Raw genomic sequence first — 24,413 nt, 5'->3', positions numbered from 1 at the left:
AGTGAAGCAACACTCAATTCACTTCGCACAGTGAATTGAAGTGTTGGAACAGACTCCTTCACTTTCAGAAAAACAGATGTGAGTTTCTTGTGAATGCTTGTAAGGAGTTTAAGGCACTTTCAAAGGAAAGTGATTTTCTCTGAAAAGACAGCATTTAGAAAGTGAAGCAACACTCCATTAATTTCGCACAGTGAATTGAAGTGTTGGAACAGATTGCATCTATTTCAGAGAAACGCATTAGTGTTTCTTGTGAATGCTTGAAAGTAGCTTAAGGCACTTTCAAGGGAAAGTGATTTTCTCTGAAAGGACAGCATTTAGAAAGTGAAGTAACATTCCATTCACTTCGCACAGTGAGTTGAAGTGTTGGAACAGATTGCTTCTATTTCAGAGAAACGTATATGTGTTTCTTGTGAATGCTTGATAATAACTTAAAGCACTTTCAAAGGAAAGTGATTTTCTCTGAAAGTACAGCATTTAGAAAGTGAAGTAACATTCCATTCACTTTGCACAGTGAATTGAAGTGTTGGAACAGACTGCTTCTCTTTCATAGAAATACATGTGAGTTTCTGGTGAATGCTTGAAAGTAGCTTAAGGCACTTTCAAAGGAAAGTGATTTTCTCTTAAAGGACAGCATTTAGAAAGTGAAGTAACTTTCCATTCACTTCGCACAGTGAATTGAAGTGTTGGAACAGACTGCTTCTATTTCAGAGAAACGTATGTGTGTTTCTTGTGAATGCTTGATAATAACTTAAGGCACTTTCAAAGGAAAGTGATTTTCTCTGAAAGTACAGCATTTAGAAAGTGAAGTAACATTCCATTCACTTTGCACAGTGAATTGAAGTGTTGGAACAGACTGCTTCTCTTTCAGAGAAACGCATGTGAGTTTCTTCCTAATGCTTGTAAGTAGCTTAAGGCACTTTCAAAGGAAAGTGATTTTCTCTGAAAGGACAGCATTTAGAAAGTGAAGCAACACTCCATTTCCTTCGTGCAATGAATTGAAGTGTTGGAACAGACTGCTTCTCTTTCAGAGAAACGCATAAGTGTTTCTCGTGAATGCTTGTAAGTAGCTCAAGGCTCATTCAAAGGAAAGTGATTTTCTCTGAATGGACAGCATTTAGAAAGTGAAGCAACACTCCATTCCCTTCGTGCAGTGAATTGAAGTGTTGGAACAGACTGCTTCTCTTTCAGAGAAACGCATTAGAGTTTCTTGCGAATGCTTGCAATTAGCTTAAGGCACTTTCAAAGGAAAGTGATTTTCTCTGAAAGGACAGCATTTAGAAAGTGAAGCAACACTCCATTCACTTCGCAGAGAGAACTGAAGTGTTGGAATGGACTGCTTCTCTTTCAAAGAAATGCATGTGAGTTTCTGTTGAATGCTTGCAAGTAGCTTAAGGCAGTTTCAAAGGAAAGTGATTTTCACTGAAAGGACAGCATTTAGAAAGTGAAGCAACACTCCATTCACTTCGCACAGTGAATTGAAGAGTTGGAACAGACTCCTTCACGTTCAGAAAAACAGATGTGAGTTTCTTGTGAATGCTTGTAAGTAGATAATGGCACTTTCAAAGGAAAGTGATTTTCTCTGAAAGGACAGCATTTAGAAAGTGAAGCAACACTCCATTCATTTCGCACAGTGAATTGAAGTGTTGGAACAGACTGCTTCTATTTCAGAGAATCGTATGTGTGTTTCTTGTGAATGCTTGAAAGTAGCTTAAGGCACTTTCCAAGGAAAGTGATTTTCTCTGAAAGGACAGCATTTAGAAAGGGAAGTAACATTCCATTCACTTCGCACAGTGAATTGAAGTGTTGGAACAGACTGCTTCTCTTTCAGAGAAACGCATGTGAGTTTCTGGTGAATGCTTGAAAGTAGCTTAAGGTACTTTCAAAGGAAAGTGATTTTCTCTGAAAGGACAGCATTTAGAAACTGAAGTAACATTCCATTCACTTCGCACAGTGAATTGAAGTGTTGGAACCGACTGCTTCTCTTTCAGAGAAATGCATGTGAGTTTCTATTGTATGCTAATAAGTAGCTTAAGGCTCTTTCAAAGGAAAGTGATTTTCACTGAAAGGACAGCATTTAGAAAGTGAAGCAACACTCAATTCACTTCGCACAGTGAATTGAAGTGTTGGAACAGACTCCTTCACTTTCAGAAAAACAGATGTGAGTTTCTTGTGAATGCTTGTAAGTAGATTAAGGCACTTTCAAAGGAAAGTGATTTTCTCTGAAAGGACAGCATTTAGAAAGTGAAGCAACACTCCATTCATTTCGCACAGTGAATTGAAGTGTTGGAACAGACTGCTTCTATTTCAGAGAAACGTATGTGTGTTTCTTGTGAATGCTTGAAATATGCTAAGGCCATTTCAAAGGAAAGTGATTTTCTCTGAAAGGACAGCATTTAGAAAGGGAAGTAACATTCCATTCACTTCGCACAGTGAATTGAAGTGTTGGAACAGACTGCTTCTCTTTCAGAGAAACGCATGTGAGTTTCTGGGGAATGCTTGAAAGTAGCTTAAGGTACTTTCAAAGGAAAGTGATTTTCACTGAAAGGACAGCATTTAGAAAGTGAAGTAACATTCCATTCACTTCGCACAGTGAATTGAAGTTTTGGAACAGACTGCTTCTATTTCAGTGAAACGTATGTGTGTTTCTTGTGAATGCTTGATAGTAACTTAAAGCACTTTCAAAGGAAAGTGATTTTCTCTGAAAGGACAGCATTTAGAAAGTGAAGCAACACTCCATTCACTTCGCACCGTGACCTGAAGTGTTCGAACGGACTGCTTCTCTTTCAGAGAAATGCATGTGAGTTTCTGTTGAATGCTTGTAAGTAGCTTAAGGCACTTTCAAAGGAAAGTGATTTTCTCTGAAAGGACAGCATTTAGAAAGTGAAGTAGCACTCCATTCACTTCGCACAGTGAATTGAAGTGTTGGAAGAGAAGGCTTGTGTTTCAGAGAAATGCACGTGAGTTTCTTGTGAATGCTTGAAAGTAGCTTAAGGCACTATCAAAGGAAAGTGATTTTCTCTGAAAGGACAGCATTTAGAAAGTGAAGCAACACTCCATTCACTTCGCACACTGAATTGAAGTTTTGGAACAGACTGCTTTCTTTCAGAGAAATGGATGTGTGTTTTTTGTGAATGCTTGTAAGTAGCTTACGGCACTTTCCAAGGAAAGTGATTTCATCTGAAAGGACAGCATTTAGAAAGTGAAGCAACACTCCATTCACTTCGCACAGTGAATTGAAGTGTTGGAACCGACTGCTTCTCTTTCAGAGAAATGCATGTGAGTTTCTGTTGAATGCTTGTAAGTAGCTTAAGGCTCTTTCAAAGGAAAGTGATTTTCACTGAAAGGACAGCATTTAGAAAGTGAAGCAACACTCAATTCACTTCGCACAGTGAATTGAAGTGTTGGAACAGACTCCTTCACGTTCAGAAAAACAGATGTGAGTTTCTTGTGAAGGCTTGTAAGTAGATTAAGGCACTTTCAAAGGAAAGTGATTTTCTCTGAAAGGACAGCATTTAGAAAGTGAAGCAACACTCCATTCATTTCGCACAGTGAATTGAAGTGTTGGAACAGATTGCTTCTATTTCAGAGAAACGCATTAGTGTTTTTTGTGAATGCTTGCAAGTAGCTTAAGGCACTGTCTAAGGAAAGTGATTTTCTCTGAAAGGACAGCATTTCGAAAGTGAAGCAACACTCAATTCACTTCGCAGAGAGAATTGAAGTGTTGGAACGGACTGCTTCCCTTTCAGAGAAATGCATGTGAGTTTCTTGTGAATGCCTGTAAGTAGATTAAGGCACTTTCAAAGGAAAGTGATTTTCTCTGAAAGGACAGCATTTAGAAAGTGAAGCAACACTCCATTCATTTCGCACAGTGAATTGAAGTGTTGGAACAGACTGCTTCTATTTCAGAGAAACGTATGTGTGTTTCTTGTGAATGCTTGAAAGTAGCTTAAGGCACTTTCAAAGGAAAGTGATTTTCTCTGAAAGGACAGCATTTAGAAAGTGAAGTAACATTCCATTCACTTCGCACAGTGAATTGAAGTGTTGGAACAGACTGCTTCTCTTTCAGAGAAACGCATGTGAGTTTCTGGTGAATGCTTGAAAGTAGCTTAAGGTACTTTCAAAGGAAAGTGATTTTCTCTGAAAGGACAGCATTTAGAAAGTGAAGTAATATTCCATTCACTTCGCACAGTGAATTGAAGTGTTGGAACAGACTGCTTCTATTTCAGTGAAACGTATGTGTGTTTCTTGTGAATGCTTGATAGTAACTTAAAGCACTTTCAAAGGAAAGTGATTTTCTCTGAAAGGACAGCATTTAGAAAGTGAAGCAACACTCCATTCACTTCGCACAGTGAATTGAAGTGTTGGAAAAGAAGGCTTCTCTTTCAGAGAAACAGATGTGAGTTTCTTGAGAATGCTTGAAAGTTGCTGAAGGCTCTTTCAAACAAAAGTGATTTTCTCTAAAAGTACAGCATTTAGAAAGTGAAGCAACACTCCATTCACTTCGCAGAGAGAATTGAAGTGTTGGAACGGACTGCTTCTCTTTCAGAAAAATGCATGTGAGTTTCTGTTGAATGCTTGCAAGTACCTTAAGGCAGTTTCAAAGGAAAGTGATTTTCACCGAAAGGACAGCATTTAGAAAGTGAAGCAACACTCCATTCATTTCGCACAGTGAATTGAAGTGTTGGAACAGACTGCTTCTATTTCAGAGAAACGTATGTGTGTTTCTTGTGAATGCTTGAAAGTAGCTTAAGGTACTTTCAAAGGAAAGTGATTTTCTCTGAAAGGACAGCATTTAGAAAGTGAAGCAACATTCCATTCACTTCGCACAGTGAATTGAAGTGTTGGAACAGACTGCTTCTATTTCAGAGAAACGCATGTGTGTTTCTTGTGAATGCTTGAAAGTAGCTTAAGGCACTTTCAAAGGAAAGTGATTTTCTCTGAAAGGACAGCATTTAGAAAGTGAAGTAACATTCCATTCACTTCGCACAGTGAATTGAAGTGTTGGAACAGATTGCTTCTCTTTCAGAGAAACACATTAGTGTTTCTTGTGAATGCTTGTAAGTAGCTCAAGGCTCATTCCAAGGAAAGTGATTTTCTCTAAATGGACAGCATTTAGAAAGTGAAGCAACACTCCATTCCCTTCGTGCAGTGAATTGAAGTGTTGTAACAGACTGCTTCTCTTTCATAGAAACGCATTAGAGTTTCTTGCGAATGCTTGCAGGTAGCTTAAGGCAGTTTCAAAGGAAAGTGATTTTCTTTGAAAGGACAGCATTTAGAAAGTGAAGCAACACTCAATTCACTTCGCATAGTGAATTGAAGAGTTGGAACAGACTCCTTCACGTTCAGAAAAACACATGTGAGTTTCTTGTGAATGCTTGTAAGTAGATTAAGGCACTTTCAAAGGAAAGTTATTTTCTCTGAAAGGACAGCATTTAGAAAGTGAAGCAACACTCCATTCACTTCGCACAGTGAATTGAAATGTTGGAAGAGAAGGCTTCTCTTTCAGAGAAACAGATGTGAGTTTCTTGAGAATGCTTGAAAGTTGCTTAAGGCTCTTTCAAACAAAAGTGATTTTCTCTAAAAGTACAGCATTTAGAAAGTGAAGCAACACTCCATTCACTTCGCCCAGTGAATTGAAGTGTTGGAACAGACTGCTTCTATTTCAGAGAAACGCATGTGTGTTTCTTGTGAATGCTTGAAAGTAGCTTAAGGCACTTTCAAAGGAAAGGGATTTTCTCTGAAAGTACAGAATTTAGAAAGTGAAGTAACATTCCATTCACTTCGCACAGTGAATTGAAGTGTTGGAACAGACTGCTTCTCTTTCAGAGAAACGCATGTGAGTTTCTGTTGAATGCTTGTAAGTTGCTTAAGGCACGTTCAAAGGAAAGTGATTTTCTCTGAAAGGACAGCAATTAGAAAGTGAAGCAACACTCCATTCACTTCACACAGTGAATTGAAGTGTTGGAACAAACTGCTTCTCTTTCAGAGAAATGCATGTGAGTTTCTGTTGAATGCTTGTAAGTAGCTTAAGGCTCTTTCAAAGGAAAGTGATTTTCTCTGAAAGGTCAGCATTTAGAAAGTGAAGCAACACTCCACTCACTTCGCACAGTGAATTGAAGTGTTGGAACAGACTGCTTCTCTTTCAGAGAAACGCATTAGTGTTTTTTGTGAATGCTTGCAAGTAGCTTAAGGCACTTTCTAAGGAAAGTGATTTTCTCTGAAAGGACAGCATTTAGAAAGTGAAGCAACACTCCATTCACTTCGCAGAGAGAATTGAAGTGTTGGAACGGACTGCTTCTCTTTCAGAAAAATGCATGTGAGTTTCTGTTGAATGCTTGCAAGTAGCTTAAGGCAGTTTCAAAGGAAAGTGATTTTCACCGAAAGGACAGCATTTAGAAAGTGAAGCAACACTCCATTCATTTCGCACAGTGAATTGAAGTGTTGGAACAGACTGCTTCTATTTCAGAGAAACGTATGTGTGTTTCTTGTGAATGCTTGAAAGTAGCTTAAGGTACTTTCAAAGGAAAGTGATTTTCTCTGAAAGGACAGCATTTAGAAAGTGAAGCAACATTCCATTCACTTCGCACAGTGAATTGAAGTGTTGGAACAGACTGCTTCTATTTCAGAGAAACGCATGTGTGTTTCTTGTGAATGCTTGAAAGTAGCTTAAGGCACTTTCAAAGGAAAGGGATTTTCTCTGAAAGTACAGAATTTAGAAAGTGAAGTAACATTCCATTCACTTCGCACAGTGAATTGAAGTGTTGGAACAGACTGCTTCTCTTTCAGAGAAACGCATGTGAGTTTCTGTTGAATGCTTGTAAGTTGCTTAAGGCACGTTCAAAGGAAAGTGATTTTCTCTGAAAGGACAGCAATTAGAAAGTGAAGCAACACTCCATTCACTTCACACAGTGAATTGAAGTGTTGGAACAGACTGGTTCTATTTCAGAGAAACGCATTAGTGTTTCTTGTGAATGCTTGAAAGTAGCTTAAGGCACTTTCAAAGGAAAGTGTTTTTCTCTGAAAGTACAGCATTTAGAAAGTGAAGTAACATTCCGTTCACTTTGCACAGTGAATTGAAGTGTTGGAACAGACTGCTTCTCTTTCAGAGAAACGCATGTGAGTTTCTTCCTAATGCTTGTAAGTAGCTTAAGGCACTTTCAAAGGAAAGTGATTTTCTCTGAAAGGACAGCATTTTGAAAGTGAAGTAACATTCCATTCACTTCTCACAGTGAATTGAAGTGTTGGAACAGATTGCTTCTCTATCAGAGAAACACATTAGTGTTTCTTGTGAATGATTGTAAGTAGCTCAAGGCTCATTCCAAGGAAAGTGATTTTCTCTAAATGGACAGCATTTAGAAAGTGAAGCAACACTCCATTCCCTTCGTGCAGTGAATTGAAGTGTTGTAACAGACTGCTTCTCTTTCATAGAAACGCATTAGAGTTTCTTGCGAATGCTTGCAGGTAGCTTCAGGCACTTTCAAAGGAAAGTGATTTTCTTTGAAAGGACAGCATTTAGAAAGTGAAACAACACACAATTCACTTCGCATAGTGAATTGAAGAGTTGGAACAGACTCCTTCACGTTCAGAAAAACACATGTGAGTTTCTTGTGAATGCTTGTAAGTAGATTAAGGCACTTTCAAAGGAAAGTTATTTTCTCTGAAAGGACAGCATTTAGAAAGTGAAGCAACACTCCATTCACTTCGCAGAGAGAATTGAAGTGTTGGAACGGACTGCTTCTCTTTCAGAAAAATGCATGTGAGTTTCTGTTGAATGCTTGCAAGTAGCTTAAGGCAGTTTCAAAGGAAAGTGATTTTCACCGAAAGGACAGCATTTAGAAAGTGAAGCAACACTCCATTCATTTCGCACAGTGAATTGAAGTGTTGGAACAGACTGCTTCTATTTCAGAGAAACGTATGTGTGTTTCTTGTGAATGCTTGAAAGTAGCTTAAGGTACTTTCAATGGAAAGTGATTTTCTCTGAAAGGACAGCATTTAGAAAGTGAAGCAACATTCCATTCACTTCGCACAGTGAATTGAAGTGTTGGAACAGACTGCTTCTATTTCAGAGAAACGCATGTGTGTTTCTTGTGAATGCTTGAAAGTAGCTTAAGGCACTTTCAAAGGAAAGTGATTTTCTCTGAAAGGACAGCATTTAGAAAGTGAAGTAACATTCCATTCACTTCGCACAGTGAATTGAAGTGTTGGAACAGATTGCTTCTCTTTCAGAGAAACACATTAGTGTTTCTTGTGAATGCTTGTAAGTAGCTCAAGGCTCATTCCAAGGAAAGTGATTTTCTCTAAATGGACAGCATTTAGAAAGTGAAGCAACACTCCATTCCCTTCGTGCAGTGAATTGAAGTGTTGTAACAGACTGCTTCTCTTTCATAGAAACGCATTAGAGTTTCTTGCGAATGCTTGCAGGTAGCTTAAGGCAGTTTCAAAGGAAAGTGATTTTCTTTGAAAGGACAGCATTTAGAAAGTGAAGCAACACTCAATTCACTTCGCATAGTGAATTGAAGAGTTGGAACAGACTCCTTCACGTTCAGAAAAACACATGTGAGTTTCTTGTGAATGCTTGTAAGTAGATTAAGGCACTTTCAAAGGAAAGTTATTTTCTCTGAAAGGACAGCATTTAGAAAGTGAAGCAACACTCCATTCACTTCGCACAGTGAATTGAAATGTTGGAAGAGAAGGCTTCTCTTTCAGAGAAACAGATGTGAGTTTCTTGAGAATGCTTGAAAGTTGCTTAAGGCTCTTTCAAACAAAAGTGATTTTCTCTTAAAGTACAGCATTTAGAAAGTGAAGCAACACTCCATTCACTTCGCCCAGTGAATTGAAGTGTTGGAACAGACTGCTTCTATTTCAGAGAAACACATGTGTGTTTCTTGTGAATGCTTGAAAGTAGCTTAAGGCACTTTCAAAGGAAAGGGATTTTCTCTGAAAGTACAGAATTTAGAAAGTGAAGTAACATTCCATTCACTTCGCACAGTGAATTGAAGTGTTGGAACAGACTGCTTCTCTTTCAGAGAAACGCATGTGAGTTTCTGTTGAATGCTTGTAAGTTGCTTAAGGCACGTTCAAAGGAAAGTGATTTTCTCTGAAAGGACAGCAATTAGAAAGTGAAGCAACACTCCATTCACTTCACACAGTGAATTGAAGTGTTGGAACAAACTGCTTCTCTTTCAGAGAAATGCATGTGAGTTTCTGTTGAATGCTTGTAAGTAGCTTAAGGCTCTTTCAAAGGAAAGTGATTTTCTCTGAAAGGTCAGCATTTAGAAAGTGAAGCAACACTCCACTCACTTCGCACAGTGAATTGAAGTGTTGGAACAGACTGCTTCTCTTTCAGAGAAACGCATTAGTGTTTTTTGTGAATGCTTGCAAGTAGCTTAAGGCACTTTCTAAGGAAAGTGATTTTCTCTGAAAGGACAGCATTTAGAAAGTGAAGCAACACTCCATTCACTTCGCAGAGAGAATTGAAGTGTTGGAACGGACTGCTTCTCTTTCAGAAAAATGCATGTGAGTTTCTGTTGAATGCTTGCAAGTAGCTTAAGGCAGTTTCAAAGGAAAGTGATTTTCACCGAAAGGACAGCATTTAGAAAGTGAAGCAACACTCCATTCATTTCGCACAGTGAATTGAAGTGTTGGAACAGACTGCTTCTATTTCAGAGAAACGCATGTGTGTTTCTTGTGAATGCTTGAAAGTAGCTTAAGGCACTTTCCAAGGAAAGTGATTTTCTCTGAAAGGACAGCATTTAGAAAGGGAAGTAACATTCCATTCACTTCGCACAGTGAATTGAAGTGTTGGAACAGACTGCTTCTCTTTCAGAGAAACGCATGTGAGTTTCTGGTGAATGCTTGAAAGTAGCTTAAGGTACTTTCAAAGGAAAGTGATTTTCTCTGAAAGGACAGCATTTAGAAACTGAAGTAACATTCCATTCACTTCGCACAGTGAATTGAAGTGTTGGAACCGACTGCTTCTCTTTCAGAGAAATGCATGTGAGTTTCTATTGTATGCTAATAAGTAGCTTAAGGCTCTTTCAAAGGAAAGTGATTTTCACTGAAAGGACAGCATTTAGAAAGTGAAGCAACACTCAATTCACTTCGCACAGTGAATTGAAGTGTTGGAACAGACTCCTTCACTTTCAGAAAAACAGATGTGAGTTTCTTGTGAATGCTTGTAAGTAGATTAAGGCACTTTCAAAGGAAAGTGATTTTCTCTGAAAGGACAGCATTTAGAAAGTGAAGCAACACTCCATTCATTTCGCACAGTGAATTGAAGTGTTGGAACAGACTGCTTCTATTTCAGAGAAACGTATGTGTGTTTCTTGTGAATGCTTGAAATATGCTAAGGCCATTTCAAAGGAAAGTGATTTTCTCTGAAAGGACAGCATTTAGAAAGGGAAGTAACATTCCATTCACTTCGCACAGTGAATTGAAGTGTTGGAACAGACTGCTTCTCTTTCAGAGAAACGCATGTGAGTTTCTGGGGAATGCTTGAAAGTAGCTTAAGGTACTTTCAAAGGAAAGTGATTTTCTCTGAAAGGACAGCATTTAGAAAGTGAAGTAACATTCCATTCACTTCGCACAGTGAATTGAAGTTTTGGAACAGACTGCTTCTATTTCAGTGAAACGTATGTGTGTTTCTTGTGAATGCTTGATAGTAACTTAAAGCACTTTCAAAGGAAAGTGATTTTCTCTGAAAGGACAGCATTTAGAAAGTGAAGCAACACTCCATTCACTTCGCACCGTGACCTGAAGTGTTCGAACGGACTGCTTCTCTTTCAGAGAAATGCATGTGAGTTTCTGTTGAATGCTTGTAAGTAGCTTAAGGCACTTTCAAAGGAAAGTGATTTTCTCTGAAAGGACAGCATTTAGAAAGTGAAGTAGCACTCCATTCACTTCGCACAGTGAATTGAAGTGTTGGAAGAGAAGGCTTGTGTTTCAGAGAAATGCACGTGAGTTTCTTGTGAATGCTTGAAAGTAGCTTAAGGCACTATCAAAGGAAAGTGATTTTCTCTGAAAGGACAGCATTTAGAAAGTGAAGCAACACTCCATTCACTTCGCACACTGAATTGAAGTTTTGGAACAGACTGCTTTCTTTCAGAGAAATGGATGTGTGTTTTTTGTGAATGCTTGTAAGTAGCTTACGGCACTTTCCAAGGAAAGTGATTTCATCTGAAAGGACAGCATTTAGAAAGTGAAGCAACACTCCATTCACTTCGCACAGTGAATTGAAGTGTTGGAACCGACTGCTTCTCTTTCAGAGAAATGCATGTGAGTTTCTGTTGAATGCTTGTAAGTAGCTTAAGGCTCTTTCAAAGGAAAGTGATTTTCACTGAAAGGACAGCATTTAGAAAGTGAAGCAACACTCAATTCACTTCGCACAGTGAATTGAAGTGTTGGAACAGACTCCTTCACGTTCAGAAAAACAGATGTGAGTTTCTTGTGAAGGCTTGTAAGTAGATTAAGGCACTTTCAAAGGAAAGTGATTTTCTCTGAAAGGACAGCATTTAGAAAGTGAAGCAACACTCCATTCATTTCGCACAGTGAATTGAAGTGTTGGAACAGATTGCTTCTATTTCAGAGAAACGCATTAGTGTTTTTTGTGAATGCTTGCAAGTAGCTTAAGGCACTGTCTAAGGAAAGTGATTTTCTCTGAAAGGACAGCATTTCGAAAGTGAAGCAACACTCAATTCACTTCGCAGAGAGAATTGAAGTGTTGGAACGGACTGCTTCCCTTTCAGAGAAATGCATGTGAGTTTCTTGTGAATGCCTGTAAGTAGATTAAGGCACTTTCAAAGGAAAGTGATTTTCTCTGAAAGGACAGCATTTAGAAAGTGAAGCAACACTCCATTCATTTCGCACAGTGAATTGAAGTGTTGGAACAGACTGCTTCTATTTCAGAGAAACGTATGTGTGTTTCTTGTGAATGCTTGAAAGTAGCTTAAGGCACTTTCAAAGGAAAGTGATTTTCTCTGAAAGGACAGCATTTAGAAAGTGAAGTAACATTCCATTCACTTCGCACAGTGAATTGAAGTGTTGGAACAGACTGCTTCTCTTTCAGAGAAACGCATGTGAGTTTCTGGTGAATGCTTGAAAGTAGCTTAAGGTACTTTCAAAGGAAAGTGATTTTCTCTGAAAGGACAGCATTTAGAAAGTGAAGTAATATTCCATTCACTTCGCACAGTGAATTGAAGTGTTGGAACAGACTGCTTCTATTTCAGTGAAACGTATGTGTGTTTCTTGTGAATGCTTGATAGTAACTTAAAGCACTTTCAAAGGAAAGTGATTTTCTCTGAAAGGACAGCATTTAGAAAGTGAAGCAACACTCCATTCACTTCGCACAGTGAATTGAAGTGTTGGAAAAGAAGGCTTCTCTTTCAGAGAAACAGATGTGAGTTTCTTGAGAATGCTTGAAAGTTGCTGAAGGCTCTTTCAAACAAAAGTGATTTTCTCTAAAAGTACAGCATTTAGAAAGTGAAGCAACACTCCATTCACTTCGCAGAGAGAATTGAAGTGTTGGAACGGACTGCTTCTCTTTCAGAAAAATGCATGTGAGTTTCTGTTGAATGCTTGCAAGTACCTTAAGGCAGTTTCAAAGGAAAGTGATTTTCACCGAAAGGACAGCATTTAGAAAGTGAAGCAACACTCCATTCATTTCGCACAGTGAATTGAAGTGTTGGAACAGACTGCTTCTATTTCAGAGAAACGTATGTGTGTTTCTTGTGAATGCTTGAAAGTAGCTTAAGGTACTTTCAAAGGAAAGTGATTTTCTCTGAAAGGACAGCATTTAGAAAGTGAAGCAACATTCCATTCACTTCGCACAGTGAATTGAAGTGTTGGAACAGACTGCTTCTATTTCAGAGAAACGCATGTGTGTTTCTTGTGAATGCTTGAAAGTAGCTTAAGGCACTTTCAAAGGAAAGTGATTTTCTCTGAAAGGACAGCATTTAGAAAGTGAAGTAACATTCCATTCACTTCGCACAGTGAATTGAAGTGTTGGAACAGATTGCTTCTCTTTCAGAGAAACACATTAGTGTTTCTTGTGAATGCTTGTAAGTAGCTCAAGGCTCATTCCAAGGAAAGTGATTTTCTCTAAATGGACAGCATTTAGAAAGTGAAGCAACACTCCATTCCCTTCGTGCAGTGAATTGAAGTGTTGTAACAGACTGCTTCTCTTTCATAGAAACGCATTAGAGTTTCTTGCGAATGCTTGCAGGTAGCTTAAGGCAGTTTCAAAGGAAAGTGATTTTCTTTGAAAGGACAGCATTTAGAAAGTGAAGCAACACTCAATTCACTTCGCATAGTGAATTGAAGAGTTGGAACAGACTCCTTCACGTTCAGAAAAACACATGTGAGTTTCTTGTGAATGCTTGTAAGTAGATTAAGGCACTTTCAAAGGAAAGTTATTTTCTCTGAAAGGACAGCATTTAGAAAGTGAAGCAACACTCCATTCACTTCGCACAGTGAATTGAAATGTTGGAAGAGAAGGCTTCTCTTTCAGAGAAACAGATGTGAGTTTCTTGAGAATGCTTGAAAGTTGCTTAAGGCTCTTTCAAACAAAAGTGATTTTCTCTAAAAGTACAGCATTTAGAAAGTGAAGCAACACTCCATTCACTTCGCCCAGTGAATTGAAGTGTTGGAACAGACTGCTTCTATTTCAGAGAAACGCATGTGTGTTTCTTGTGAATGCTTGAAAGTAGCTTAAGGCACTTTCAAAGGAAAGGGATTTTCTCTGAAAGTACAGAATTTAGAAAGTGAAGTAACATTCCATTCACTTCGCACAGTGAATTGAAGTGTTGGAACAGACTGCTTCTCTTTCAGAGAAACGCATGTGAGTTTCTGTTGAATGCTTGTAAGTTGCTTAAGGCACGTTCAAAGGAAAGTGATTTTCTCTGAAAGGACAGCAATTAGAAAGTGAAGCAACACTCCATTCACTTCACACAGTGAATTGAAGTGTTGGAACAAACTGCTTCTCTTTCAGAGAAATGCATGTGAGTTTCTGTTGAATGCTTGTAAGTAGCTTAAGGCTCTTTCAAAGGAAAGTGATTTTCTCTGAAAGGTCAGCATTTAGAAAGTGAAGCAACACTCCACTCACTTCGCACAGTGAATTGAAGTGTTGGAACAGACTGCTTCTCTTTCAGAGAAACGCATTAGTGTTTTTTGTGAATGCTTGCAAGTAGCTTAAGGCACTTTCTAAGGAAAGTGATTTTCTCTGAAAGGACAGCATTTAGAAAGTGAAGCAACACTCCATTCACTTCGCAGAGAGAATTGAAGTGTTGGAACGGACTGCTTCTCTTTCAGAAAAATGCATGTGAGTTTCTGTTGAATGCTTGCAAGTAGCTTAAGGCAGTTTCAAAGGAAAGTGATTTTCACCGAAAGGACAGCATTTAGAAAGTGAAGCAACACTCCATTCATTTCGCACAGTGAATTGAAGTGTTGGAACAGACTGCTTCTATTTCAGAGAAACGTATGTGTGTTTCTTGTGAATGCTTGAAAGTAGCTTAAGGTACTTTCAAAGGAAAGTGATTTTCTCTGAAAGGACAGCATTTAGAAAGTGAAGCAACATTCCATTCACTTCGCACAGTGAATTGAAGTGTTGGAACAGACTGCTTCTATTTCAGAGAAACGCATGTGTGTTTCTTGTGAATGCTTGAAAGTAGCTTAAGGCACTTTCAAAGGAAAGGGATTTTCTCTGAAAGTACAGAATTTAGAAAGTGAAGTAACATTCCATTCACTTCGCACAGTGAATTGAAGTGTTGGAACAGACTGCTTCTCTTTCAGAGAAACGCATGTGAGTTTCTGTTGAATGCTTGTAAGTTGCTTAAGGCACGTTCAAAGGAAAGTGATTTTCTCTGAAAGGACAGCAATTAGAAAGTGAAGCAACACTCCATTCACTTCACACAGTGAATTGAAGTGTTGGAACAGACTGGTTCTATTTCAGAGAAACGCATTAGTGTTTCTTGTGAATGCTTGAAAGTAGCTTAAGGCACTTTCAAAGGAAAGTGTTTTTCTCTGAAAGTACAGCATTTAGAAAGTGAAGTAACATTCCGTTCACTTTGCACAGTGAATTGAAGTGTTGGAACAGACTGCTTCTCTTTCAGAGAAACGCATGTGAGTTTCTTCCTAATGCTTGTAAGTAGCTTAAGGCACTTTCAAAGGAAAGTGATTTTCTCTGAAAGGACAGCATTTTGAAAGTGAAGTAACATTCCATTCACTTCTCACAGTGAATTGAAGTGTTGGAACAGATTGCTTCTCTATCAGAGAAACACATTAGTGTTTCTTGTGAATGATTGTAAGTAGCTCAAGGCTCATTCCAAGGAAAGTGATTTTCTCTAAATGGACAGCATTTAGAAAGTGAAGCAACACTCCATTCCCTTCGTGCAGTGAATTGAAGTGTTGTAACAGACTGCTTCTCTTTCATAGAAACGCATTAGAGTTTCTTGCGAATGCTTGCAGGTAGCTTCAGGCACTTTCAAAGGAAAGTGATTTTCTTTGAAAGGACAGCATTTAGAAAGTGAAACAACACACAATTCACTTCGCATAGTGAATTGAAGAGTTGGAACAGACTCCTTCACGTTCAGAAAAACACATGTGAGTTTCTTGTGAATGCTTGTAAGTAGATTAAGGCACTTTCAAAGGAAAGTTATTTTCTCTGAAAGGACAGCATTTAGAAAGTGAAGCAACACTCCATTCACTTCGCAGAGAGAATTGAAGTGTTGGAACGGACTGCTTCTCTTTCAGAAAAATGCATGTGAGTTTCTGTTGAATGCTTGCAAGTAGCTTAAGGCAGTTTCAAAGGAAAGTGATTTTCACCGAAAGGACAGCATTTAGAAAGTGAAGCAACACTCCATTCATTTCGCACAGTGAATTGAAGTGTTGGAACAGACTGCTTCTATTTCAGAGAAACGTATGTGTGTTTCTTGTGAATGCTTGAAAGTAGCTTAAGGTACTTTCAATGGAAAGTGATTTTCTCTGAAAGGACAGCATTTAGAAAGTGAAGCAACATTCCATTCACTTCGCACAGTGAATTGAAGTGTTGGAACAGACTGCTTCTATTTCAGAGAAACGCATGTGTGTTTCTTGTGAATGCTTGAAAGTAGCTTAAGGCACTTTCAAAGGAAAGTGATTTTCTCTGAAAGGACAGCATTTAGAAAGTGAAGTAACATTCCATTCACTTCGCACAGTGAATTGAAGTGTTGGAACAGATTGCTTCTCTTTCAGAGAAACACATTAGTGTTTCTTGTGAATGCTTGTAAGTAGCTCAAGGCTCATTCCAAGGAAAGTGATTTTCTCTAAATGGACAGCATTTAGAAAGTGAAGCAACACTCCATTCCCTTCGTGCAGTGAATTGAAGTGTTGTAACAGACTGCTTCTCTTTCATAGAAACGCATTAGAGTTTCTTGCGAATGCTTGCAGGTAGCTTAAGGCAGTTTCAAAGGAAAGTGATTTTCTTTGAAAGGACAGCATTTAGAAAGTGAAGCAACACTCAATTCACTTCGCATAGTGAATTGAAGAGTTGGAACAGACTCCTTCACGTTCAGAAAAACACATGTGAGTTTCTTGTGAATGCTTGTAAGTAGATTAAGGCACTTTCAAAGGAAAGTTATTTTCTCTGAAAGGACAGCATTTAGAAAGTGAAGCAACACTCCATTCACTTCGCACAGTGAATTGAAATGTTGGAAGAGAAGGCTTCTCTTTCAGAGAAACAGATGTGAGTTTCTTGAGAATGCTTGAAAGTTGCTTAAGGCTCTTTCAAACAAAAGTGATTTTCTCTAAAAGTACAGCATTTAGAAAGTGAAGCAACACTCCATTCACTTCGCCCAGTGAATTGAAGTGTTGGAACAGACTGCTTCTATTTCAGAGAAACACATGTGTGTTTCTTGTGAATGCTTGAAAGTAGCTTAAGGCACTTTCAAAGGAAAGGGATTTTCTCTGAAAGTACAGAATTTAGAAAGTGAAGTAACATTCCATTCACTTCGCACAGTGAATTGAAGTGTTGGAACAGACTGCTTCTCTTTCAGAGAAACGCATGTGAGTTTCTGTTGAATGCTTGTAAGTTGCTTAAGGCACGTTCAAAGGAAAGTGATTTTCTCTGAAAGGACAGCAATTAGAAAGTGAAGCAACACTCCATTCACTTCACACAGTGAATTGAAGTGTTGGAACAAACTGCTTCTCTTTCAGAGAAATGCATGTGAGTTTCTGTTGAATGCTTGTAAGTAGCTTAAGGCTCTTTCAAAGGAAAGTGATTTTCTCTGAAAGGTCAGCATTTAGAAAGTGAAGCAACACTCCACTCACTTCGCACAGTGAATTGAAGTGTTGGAACAGACTGCTTCTCTTTCAGAGAAACGCATTAGTGTTTTTTGTGAATGCTTGCAAGTAGCTTAAGGCACTTTCTAAGGAAAGTGATTTTCTCTGAAAGGACAGCATTTAGAAAGTGAAGCAACACTCCATTCACTTCGCAGAGAGAATTGAAGTGTTGGAACGGACTGCTTCTCTTTCAGAAAAATGCATGTGAGTTTCTGTTGAATGCTTGCAAGTAGCTTAAGGCAGTTTCAAAGGAAAGTGATTTTCACCGAAAGGACAGCATTTAGAAAGTGAAGCAACACTCCATTCATTTCGCACAGTGAATTGAAGTGTTGGAACAGACTGCTTCTATTTCAGAGAAACGTATGTGTGTTTCTTGTGAATGCTTGAAAGTAGCTTAAGGTACTTTCAAAGGAAAGTGATTTTCTCTGAAAGGACAGCATTTAGAAAGTGAAGCAACATTCCATTCACTTCGCACAGTGAATTGAAGTGTTGGAACAGACTGCTTCTATTTCAGAGAAACGCATGTGTGTTTCTTGTGAATGCTTGAAAGTAGCTTAAGGCACTTTCAAAGGAAAGGGATTTTCTCTGAAAGTACAGAATTTAGAAAGTGAAGTAACATTCCATTCACTTCGCACAGTGAATTGAAGTGTTGGAACAGACTGCTTCTCTTTCAGAGAAACGCATGTGAGTTTCTGTTGAATGCTTGTAAGTTGCTTAAGGCACGTTCAAAGGAAAGTGATTTTCTCTGAAAGGACAGCAATTAGAAAGTGAAGCAACACTCCATTCACTTCACACAGTGAATTGAAGTGTTGGAACAGACTGGTTCTATTTCAGAGAAACGCATTAGTGTTTCTTGTGAATGCTTGAAAGTAGCTTAAGGCACTTTCAAAGGAAAGTGTTTTTCTCTGAAAGTACAGCATTTAGAAAGTGAAGTAACATTCCGTTCACTTTGCACAGTGAATTGAAGTGTTGGAACAGACTGCTTCTCTTTCAGAGAAACGCATGTGAGTTTCTTCCTAATGCTTGTAAGTAGCTTAAGGCACTTTCAAAGGAAAGTGATTTTCTCTGAAAGGACAGCATTTTGAAAGTGAAGTAACATTCCATTCACTTCTCACAGTGAATTGAAGTGTTGGAACAGATTGCTTCTCTATCAGAGAAACACATTAGTGTTTCTTGTGAATGATTGTAAGTAGCTCAAGGCTCATTCCAAGGAAAGTGATTTTCTCTAAATGGACAGCATTTAGAAAGTGAAGCAACACTCCATTCCCTTCGTGCAGTGAATTGAAGTGTTGTAACAGACTGCTTCTCTTTCATAGAAACGCATTAGAGTTTCTTGCGAATGCTTGCAGGTAGCTTCAGGCACTTTCAAAGGAAAGTGATTTTCTTTGAAAGGACAGCATTTAGAAAGTGAAACAACACACAATTCACTTCGCATAGTGAATTGAAGAGTTGGAACAGACTCCTTCACGTTCAGAAAAACACATGTGAGTTTCTTGTGAATGCTTGTAAGTAGATTAAGGCACTTTCAAAGGAAAGTTATTTTCTCTGAAAGGACAGCATTTAGAAAGTGAAGCAACACTCCATTCACTTCGCAGAGAGAATTGAAGTGTTGGAACGGACTGCTTCTCTTTCAGAAAAATGCATGTGAGTTTCTGTTGAATGCTTGCAAGTAGCTTAAGGCAGTTTCAAAGGAAAGTGATTTTCACCGAAAGGACAGCATTTAGAAAGTGAAGCAACACTCCATTCATTTCGCACAGTGAATTGAAGTGTTGGAACAGACTGCTTCTATTTCAGAGAAACGTATGTGTGTTTCTTGTGAATGCTTGAAAGTAGCTTAAGGTACTTTCAATGGAAAGTGATTTTCTCTGAAAGGACAGCATTTAGAAAGTGAAGCAACATTCCATTCACTTCGCACAGTGAATTGAAGTGTTGGAACAGACTGCTTCTATTTCAGAGAAACGCATGTGTGTTTCTTGTGAATGCTTGAAAGTAGCTTAAGGCACTTTCAAAGGAAAGTGATTTTCTCTGAAAGGACAGCATTTAGAAAGTGAAGTAACATTCCATTCACTTCGCACAGTGAATTGAAGTGTTGGAACAGATTGCTTCTCTTTCAGAGAAACACATTAGTGTTTCTTGTGAATGCTTGTAAGTAGCTCAAGGCTCATTCCAAGGAAAGTGATTTTCTCTAAATGGACAGCATTTAGAAAGTGAAGCAACACTCCATTCCCTTCGTGCAGTGAATTGAAGTGTTGTAACAGACTGCTTCTCTTTCATAGAAACGCATTAGAGTTTCTTGCGAATGCTTGCAGGTAGCTTAAGGCAGTTTCAAAGGAAAGTGATTTTCTTTGAAAGGACAGCATTTAGAAAGTGAAGCAACACTCAATTCACTTCGCATAGTGAATTGAAGAGTTGGAACAGACTCCTTCACGTTCAGAAAAACACATGTGAGTTTCTTGTGAATGCTTGTAAGTAGATTAAGGCACTTTCAAAGGAAAGTTATTTTCTCTGAAAGGACAGCATTTAGAAAGTGAAGCAACACTCCATTCACTTCGCACAGTGAATTGAAATGTTGGAAGAGAAGGCTTCTCTTTCAGAGAAACAGATGTGAGTTTCTTGAGAATGCTTGAAAGTTGCTTAAGGCTCTTTCAAACAAAAGTGATTTTCTCTAAAAGTACAGCATTTAGAAAGTGAAGCAACACTCCATTCACTTCGCCCAGTGAATTGAAGTGTTGGAACAGACTGCTTCTATTTCAGAGAAACACATGTGTGTTTCTTGTGAATGCTTGAAAGTAGCTTAAGGCACTTTCAAAGGAAAGGGATTTTCTCTGAAAGTACAGAATTTAGAAAGTGAAGTAACATTCCATTCACTTCGCACAGTGAATTGAAGTGTTGGAACAGACTGCTTCTCTTTCAGAGAAACGCATGTGAGTTTCTGTTGAATGCTTGTAAGTTGCTTAAGGCACGTTCAAAGGAAAGTGATTTTCTCTGAAAGGACAGCAATTAGAAAGTGAAGCAACACTCCATTCACTTCACACAGTGAATTGAAGTGTTGGAACAAACTGCTTCTCTTTCAGAGAAATGCATGTGAGTTTCTGTTGAATGCTTGTAAGTAGCTTAAGGCTCTTTCAAAGGAAAGTGATTTTCTCTGAAAGGTCAGCATTTAGAAAGTGAAGCAACACTCCACTCACTTCGCACAGTGAATTGAAGTGTTGGAACAGACTGCTTCTCTTTCAGAGAAACGCATTAGTGTTTTTTGTGAATGCTTGCAAGTAGCTTAAGGCACTTTCTAAGGAAAGTGATTTTCTCTGAAAGGACAGCATTTAGAAAGTGAAGCAACACTCCATTCACTTCGCAGAGAGAATTGAAGTGTTGGAACGGACTGCTTCTCTTTCAGAAAAATGCATGTGAGTTTCTGTTGAATGCTTGCAAGTAGCTTAAGGCAGTTTCAAAGGAAAGTGATTTTCACCGAAAGGACAGCATTTAGAAAGTGAAGCAACACTCCATTCATTTCGCACAGTGAATTGAAGTGTTGGAACAGACTGCTTCTATTTCAGAGAAACGTATGTGTGTTTCTTGTGAATGCTTGAAAGTAGCTTAAGGTACTTTCAAAGGAAAGTGATTTTCTCTGAAAGGACAGCATTTAGAAAGTGAAGCAACATTCCATTCACTTCGCACAGTGAATTGAAGTGTTGGAACAGACTGCTTCTATTTCAGAGAAACGCATGTGTGTTTCTTGTGAATGCTTGAAAGTAGCTTAAGGCACTTTCAAAGGAAAGGGATTTTCTCTGAAAGTACAGAATTTAGAAAGTGAAGTAACATTCCATTCACTTCGCACAGTGAATTGAAGTGTTGGAACAGACTGCTTCTCTTTCAGAGAAACGCATGTGAGTTTCTGTTGAATGCTTGTAAGTTGCTTAAGGCACGTTCAAAGGAAAGTGATTTTCTCTGAAAGGACAGCAATTAGAAAGTGAAGCAACACTCCATTCACTTCACACAGTGAATTGAAGTGTTGGAACAGACTGGTTCTATTTCAGAGAAACGCATGTGTATTTCTTGTGAATGCTTGAAAGTAGCTTAAGGCACTTTCAAAGGAAAGTGATTTTCTCTGAAAGGACAGCATTTAGAAAGTGAAGTAACATTCCATTCACTTCGCACAGTGAATTGAAGTGTTGGAACAGATTGCTTCTCTTTCAGAGAAACACATTAGTGTTTCTTGTGAATGCTTGTAAGTAGCTCAAGGCTCATTCCAAGGAAAGTGATTTTCTCTAAATGGACAGCATTTAGAAAGTGAAGCAACACTCCATTCCCTTCGTGCAGTGAATTGAAGTGTTGTAACAGACTGCTTCTCTTTCATAGAAACGCATTAGAGTTTCTTGCGAATGCTTGCAAGTAGCTTAAGGCACTTTCAAAGGAAAGTGATTTTCTTTGAAAGGACAGCATTTAGAAAGTGAAGCAACACTCAATTCACTTCGCATAGTGAATTGAAGAGTTGGAACAGACTCCTTCACGATCAGAAAAACAGATGTGAGTTTCTTGTGAATGCTTGAAAGTAGATTAAGGCACTTTCAAAGGAAAGTGATTTTCTCTGAAAGGACAGCATTTAGAAAGTGAAGCAACACTCCATTCACTTCGCACAGTGAATTGAAGTGTTGGAAGAGAAGGCTTCTCTTTCAGAGAAACAGATGTGAGTTTCATGAGAATGCTTGAAAGTTGCTTAAGGCTCTTTCAAACAAAAGTGATTTTCTCTAAAAGTACAGCATTTAGAAAGTGAAGCAACACTCCATTCATTTCGCACAGTGAATTGAAGTGTTGGAACAGACTGCTTCTATTTCAGAGAAACGCATGTGTGTTTCTTGTGAATGCTTGAAAGTAGCTTAAGGCACTTTCAAAGGAAAGGGATTTTCTCTGAAAGTACAGAATTTAGAAAGTGAAGTAACATTCCATTCACTTCGCACAGTGAATTGAAGTGTTGGAACAGACTGCTTCTCTTTCAGAGAAACGCATGTGAGTTTCTGTTGAATGCTTGTAAGTTGCTTAAGGCAAGTTCAAAGGAAAGTGATTTTCTCTGAAAGGACAGCAATTAGAAAGTGAAGCAACACTCCATTCACTTCACACAGTGAATTGAAGTGTTGGAACAAACTGCTTCTCTTTCAGAGAAATGCATGTGAGTTTCTGTTGAATGCTTGTAAGTAGCTTAAGGCTCTTTCAAAGGAAAGTCATTTTCTCTGAAAGGTCAGCATTTAGAAAGTGAAGCAACACTCCACTCACTTCGCACAGTGAATTGAAGTGTTGGAACAGACTGCTTCTCTTTCAGAGAAACGCATTAGTGTTTTTTGTGAATGCTTGCAAGTAGCTTAAGGCACTTTCCAAGGAAAGTGATTTCATTTGAAAGGACAGCATTTAGAAAGTGAAGCAACACTCCATTCACTTCGCACAGTGAATTGAAGTGTTGGAACAGACTGGTTCTATTTCAGAGAAACGCATTAGTGTTTCTTGTGAATGCTTGAAAGTAGCTTAAGGCACTTTCAAAGGAAAGTGTTTTTCTCTGAAAGTACAGCATTTAGAAAGTGAAGTAACATTCCGTTCACTTTGCACAGTGAATTGAAGTGTTGGAACAGACTGCTTCTCTTTCAGAGAAACGCATGTGAGTTTCTTCCTAATGCTTGTAAGTAGCTTAAGGCACTTTCAAAGGAAAGTGATTTTCTCTGAAAGGACAGCATTTAGAAAGTGAAGTAATATTCCATTCACTTCGCACAGTGAATTGAAGTGTTGGAACAGACTGCTTCTCTTTCAGAGAAACGCATGTGAGTTTCTGTTGAATGCTTGTAAGTTGCTTAAGGCACGATCAAAGGAAAGTGATTTTCTCTGAAAGGACAGCAATTAGAAAGTGAAGCAACACTCCATTCACTTCACACAGTGAATTGAAGTGTTGGAACAAACTGCTTCTCTTTCAGAGAAATGCATGTGAGTTTCTGTTGAATGCTTGTAAGTAGCTTAAGGCTCTTTCAAAGGAAAGTGATTTTCTCTGAAAGGTCAGCATTTAGAAAGTGAAGCAACACTCCACTCACTTCGCACAGTGAATTGAAGTGTTGGAACAGACTGCTTCTCTTTCAGAGAAACGCATTAGTGTTTTTTGTGAATGCTTGCAAGTAGCTTAAGGCACTTTCTAAGGAAAGTGATTTTCTCTGAAAGGACAGCATTTAGAAAGTGAAGCAACACTCCATTCACTTCGCAGAGAGAATTGAAGTGTTGGAACGGACTGCTTCTCTTTCAGAAAAATGCATGTGAGTTTCTGTTGAATGCTTGCAAGTAGCTTAAGGCAGTTTCAAAGGAAAGTGATTTTCACCGAAAGGACAGCATTTAGAAAGTGAAGCAACACTCCATTCATTTCGCACAGTGAATTGAAGTGTTGGAACAGACTGCTTCTATTTCAGAGAAACGTATGTGTGTTTCTTGTGAATGCTTGAAAGTAGCTTAAGGTACTTTCAAAGGAAAGTGATTTTCTCTGAAAGGACAGCATTTAGAAAGTGAAGCAACATTCCATTCACTTCGCACAGTGAATTGAAGTGTTGGAACAGACTGCTTCTATTTCAGAGAAACGCATGTGTGTTTCTTGTGAATGCTTGAAAGTAGCTTAAGGCACTTTCAAAGGAAAGTGATTTTCTCTGAAAGGACAGCATTTAGAAAGTGAAGTAACATTCCATTCACTTCGCACAGTGAATTGAAGTGTTGGAACAGATTGCTTCTCTTTCAGAGAAACACATTAGTGTTTCTTGTGAATGCTTGTAAGTAGCTCAAGGCTCATTCCAAGGAAAGTGATTTTCTCTAAATGGACAGCATTTAGAAAGTGAAGCAACACTCCATTCCCTTCGTGCAGTGAATTGAAGTGTTGTAACAGACTGCTTCTCTTTCATAGAAACGCATTAGAGTTTCTTGCGAATGCTTGCAGGTAGCTTAAGGCAGTTTCAAAGGAAAGTGATTTTCTTTGAAAGGACAGCATTTAGAAAGTGAAGCAACACTCAATTCACTTCGCATAGTGAATTGAAGAGTTGGAACAGACTCCTTCACGTTCAGAAAAACACATGTGAGTTTCTTGTGAATGC

Source organism: Myodes glareolus, chromosome 3 (genome assembly GCF_982192425.1).
Source record: "Myodes glareolus chromosome 3, mMyoGla1.1, whole genome shotgun sequence".
Classification (NCBI taxonomy): Eukaryota; Metazoa; Chordata; class Mammalia; order Rodentia; family Cricetidae; genus Myodes; species Myodes glareolus.
The sequence above is the reverse complement of the archived record's forward strand: the minus strand, read 5'-3'. Positions refer to the sequence as shown.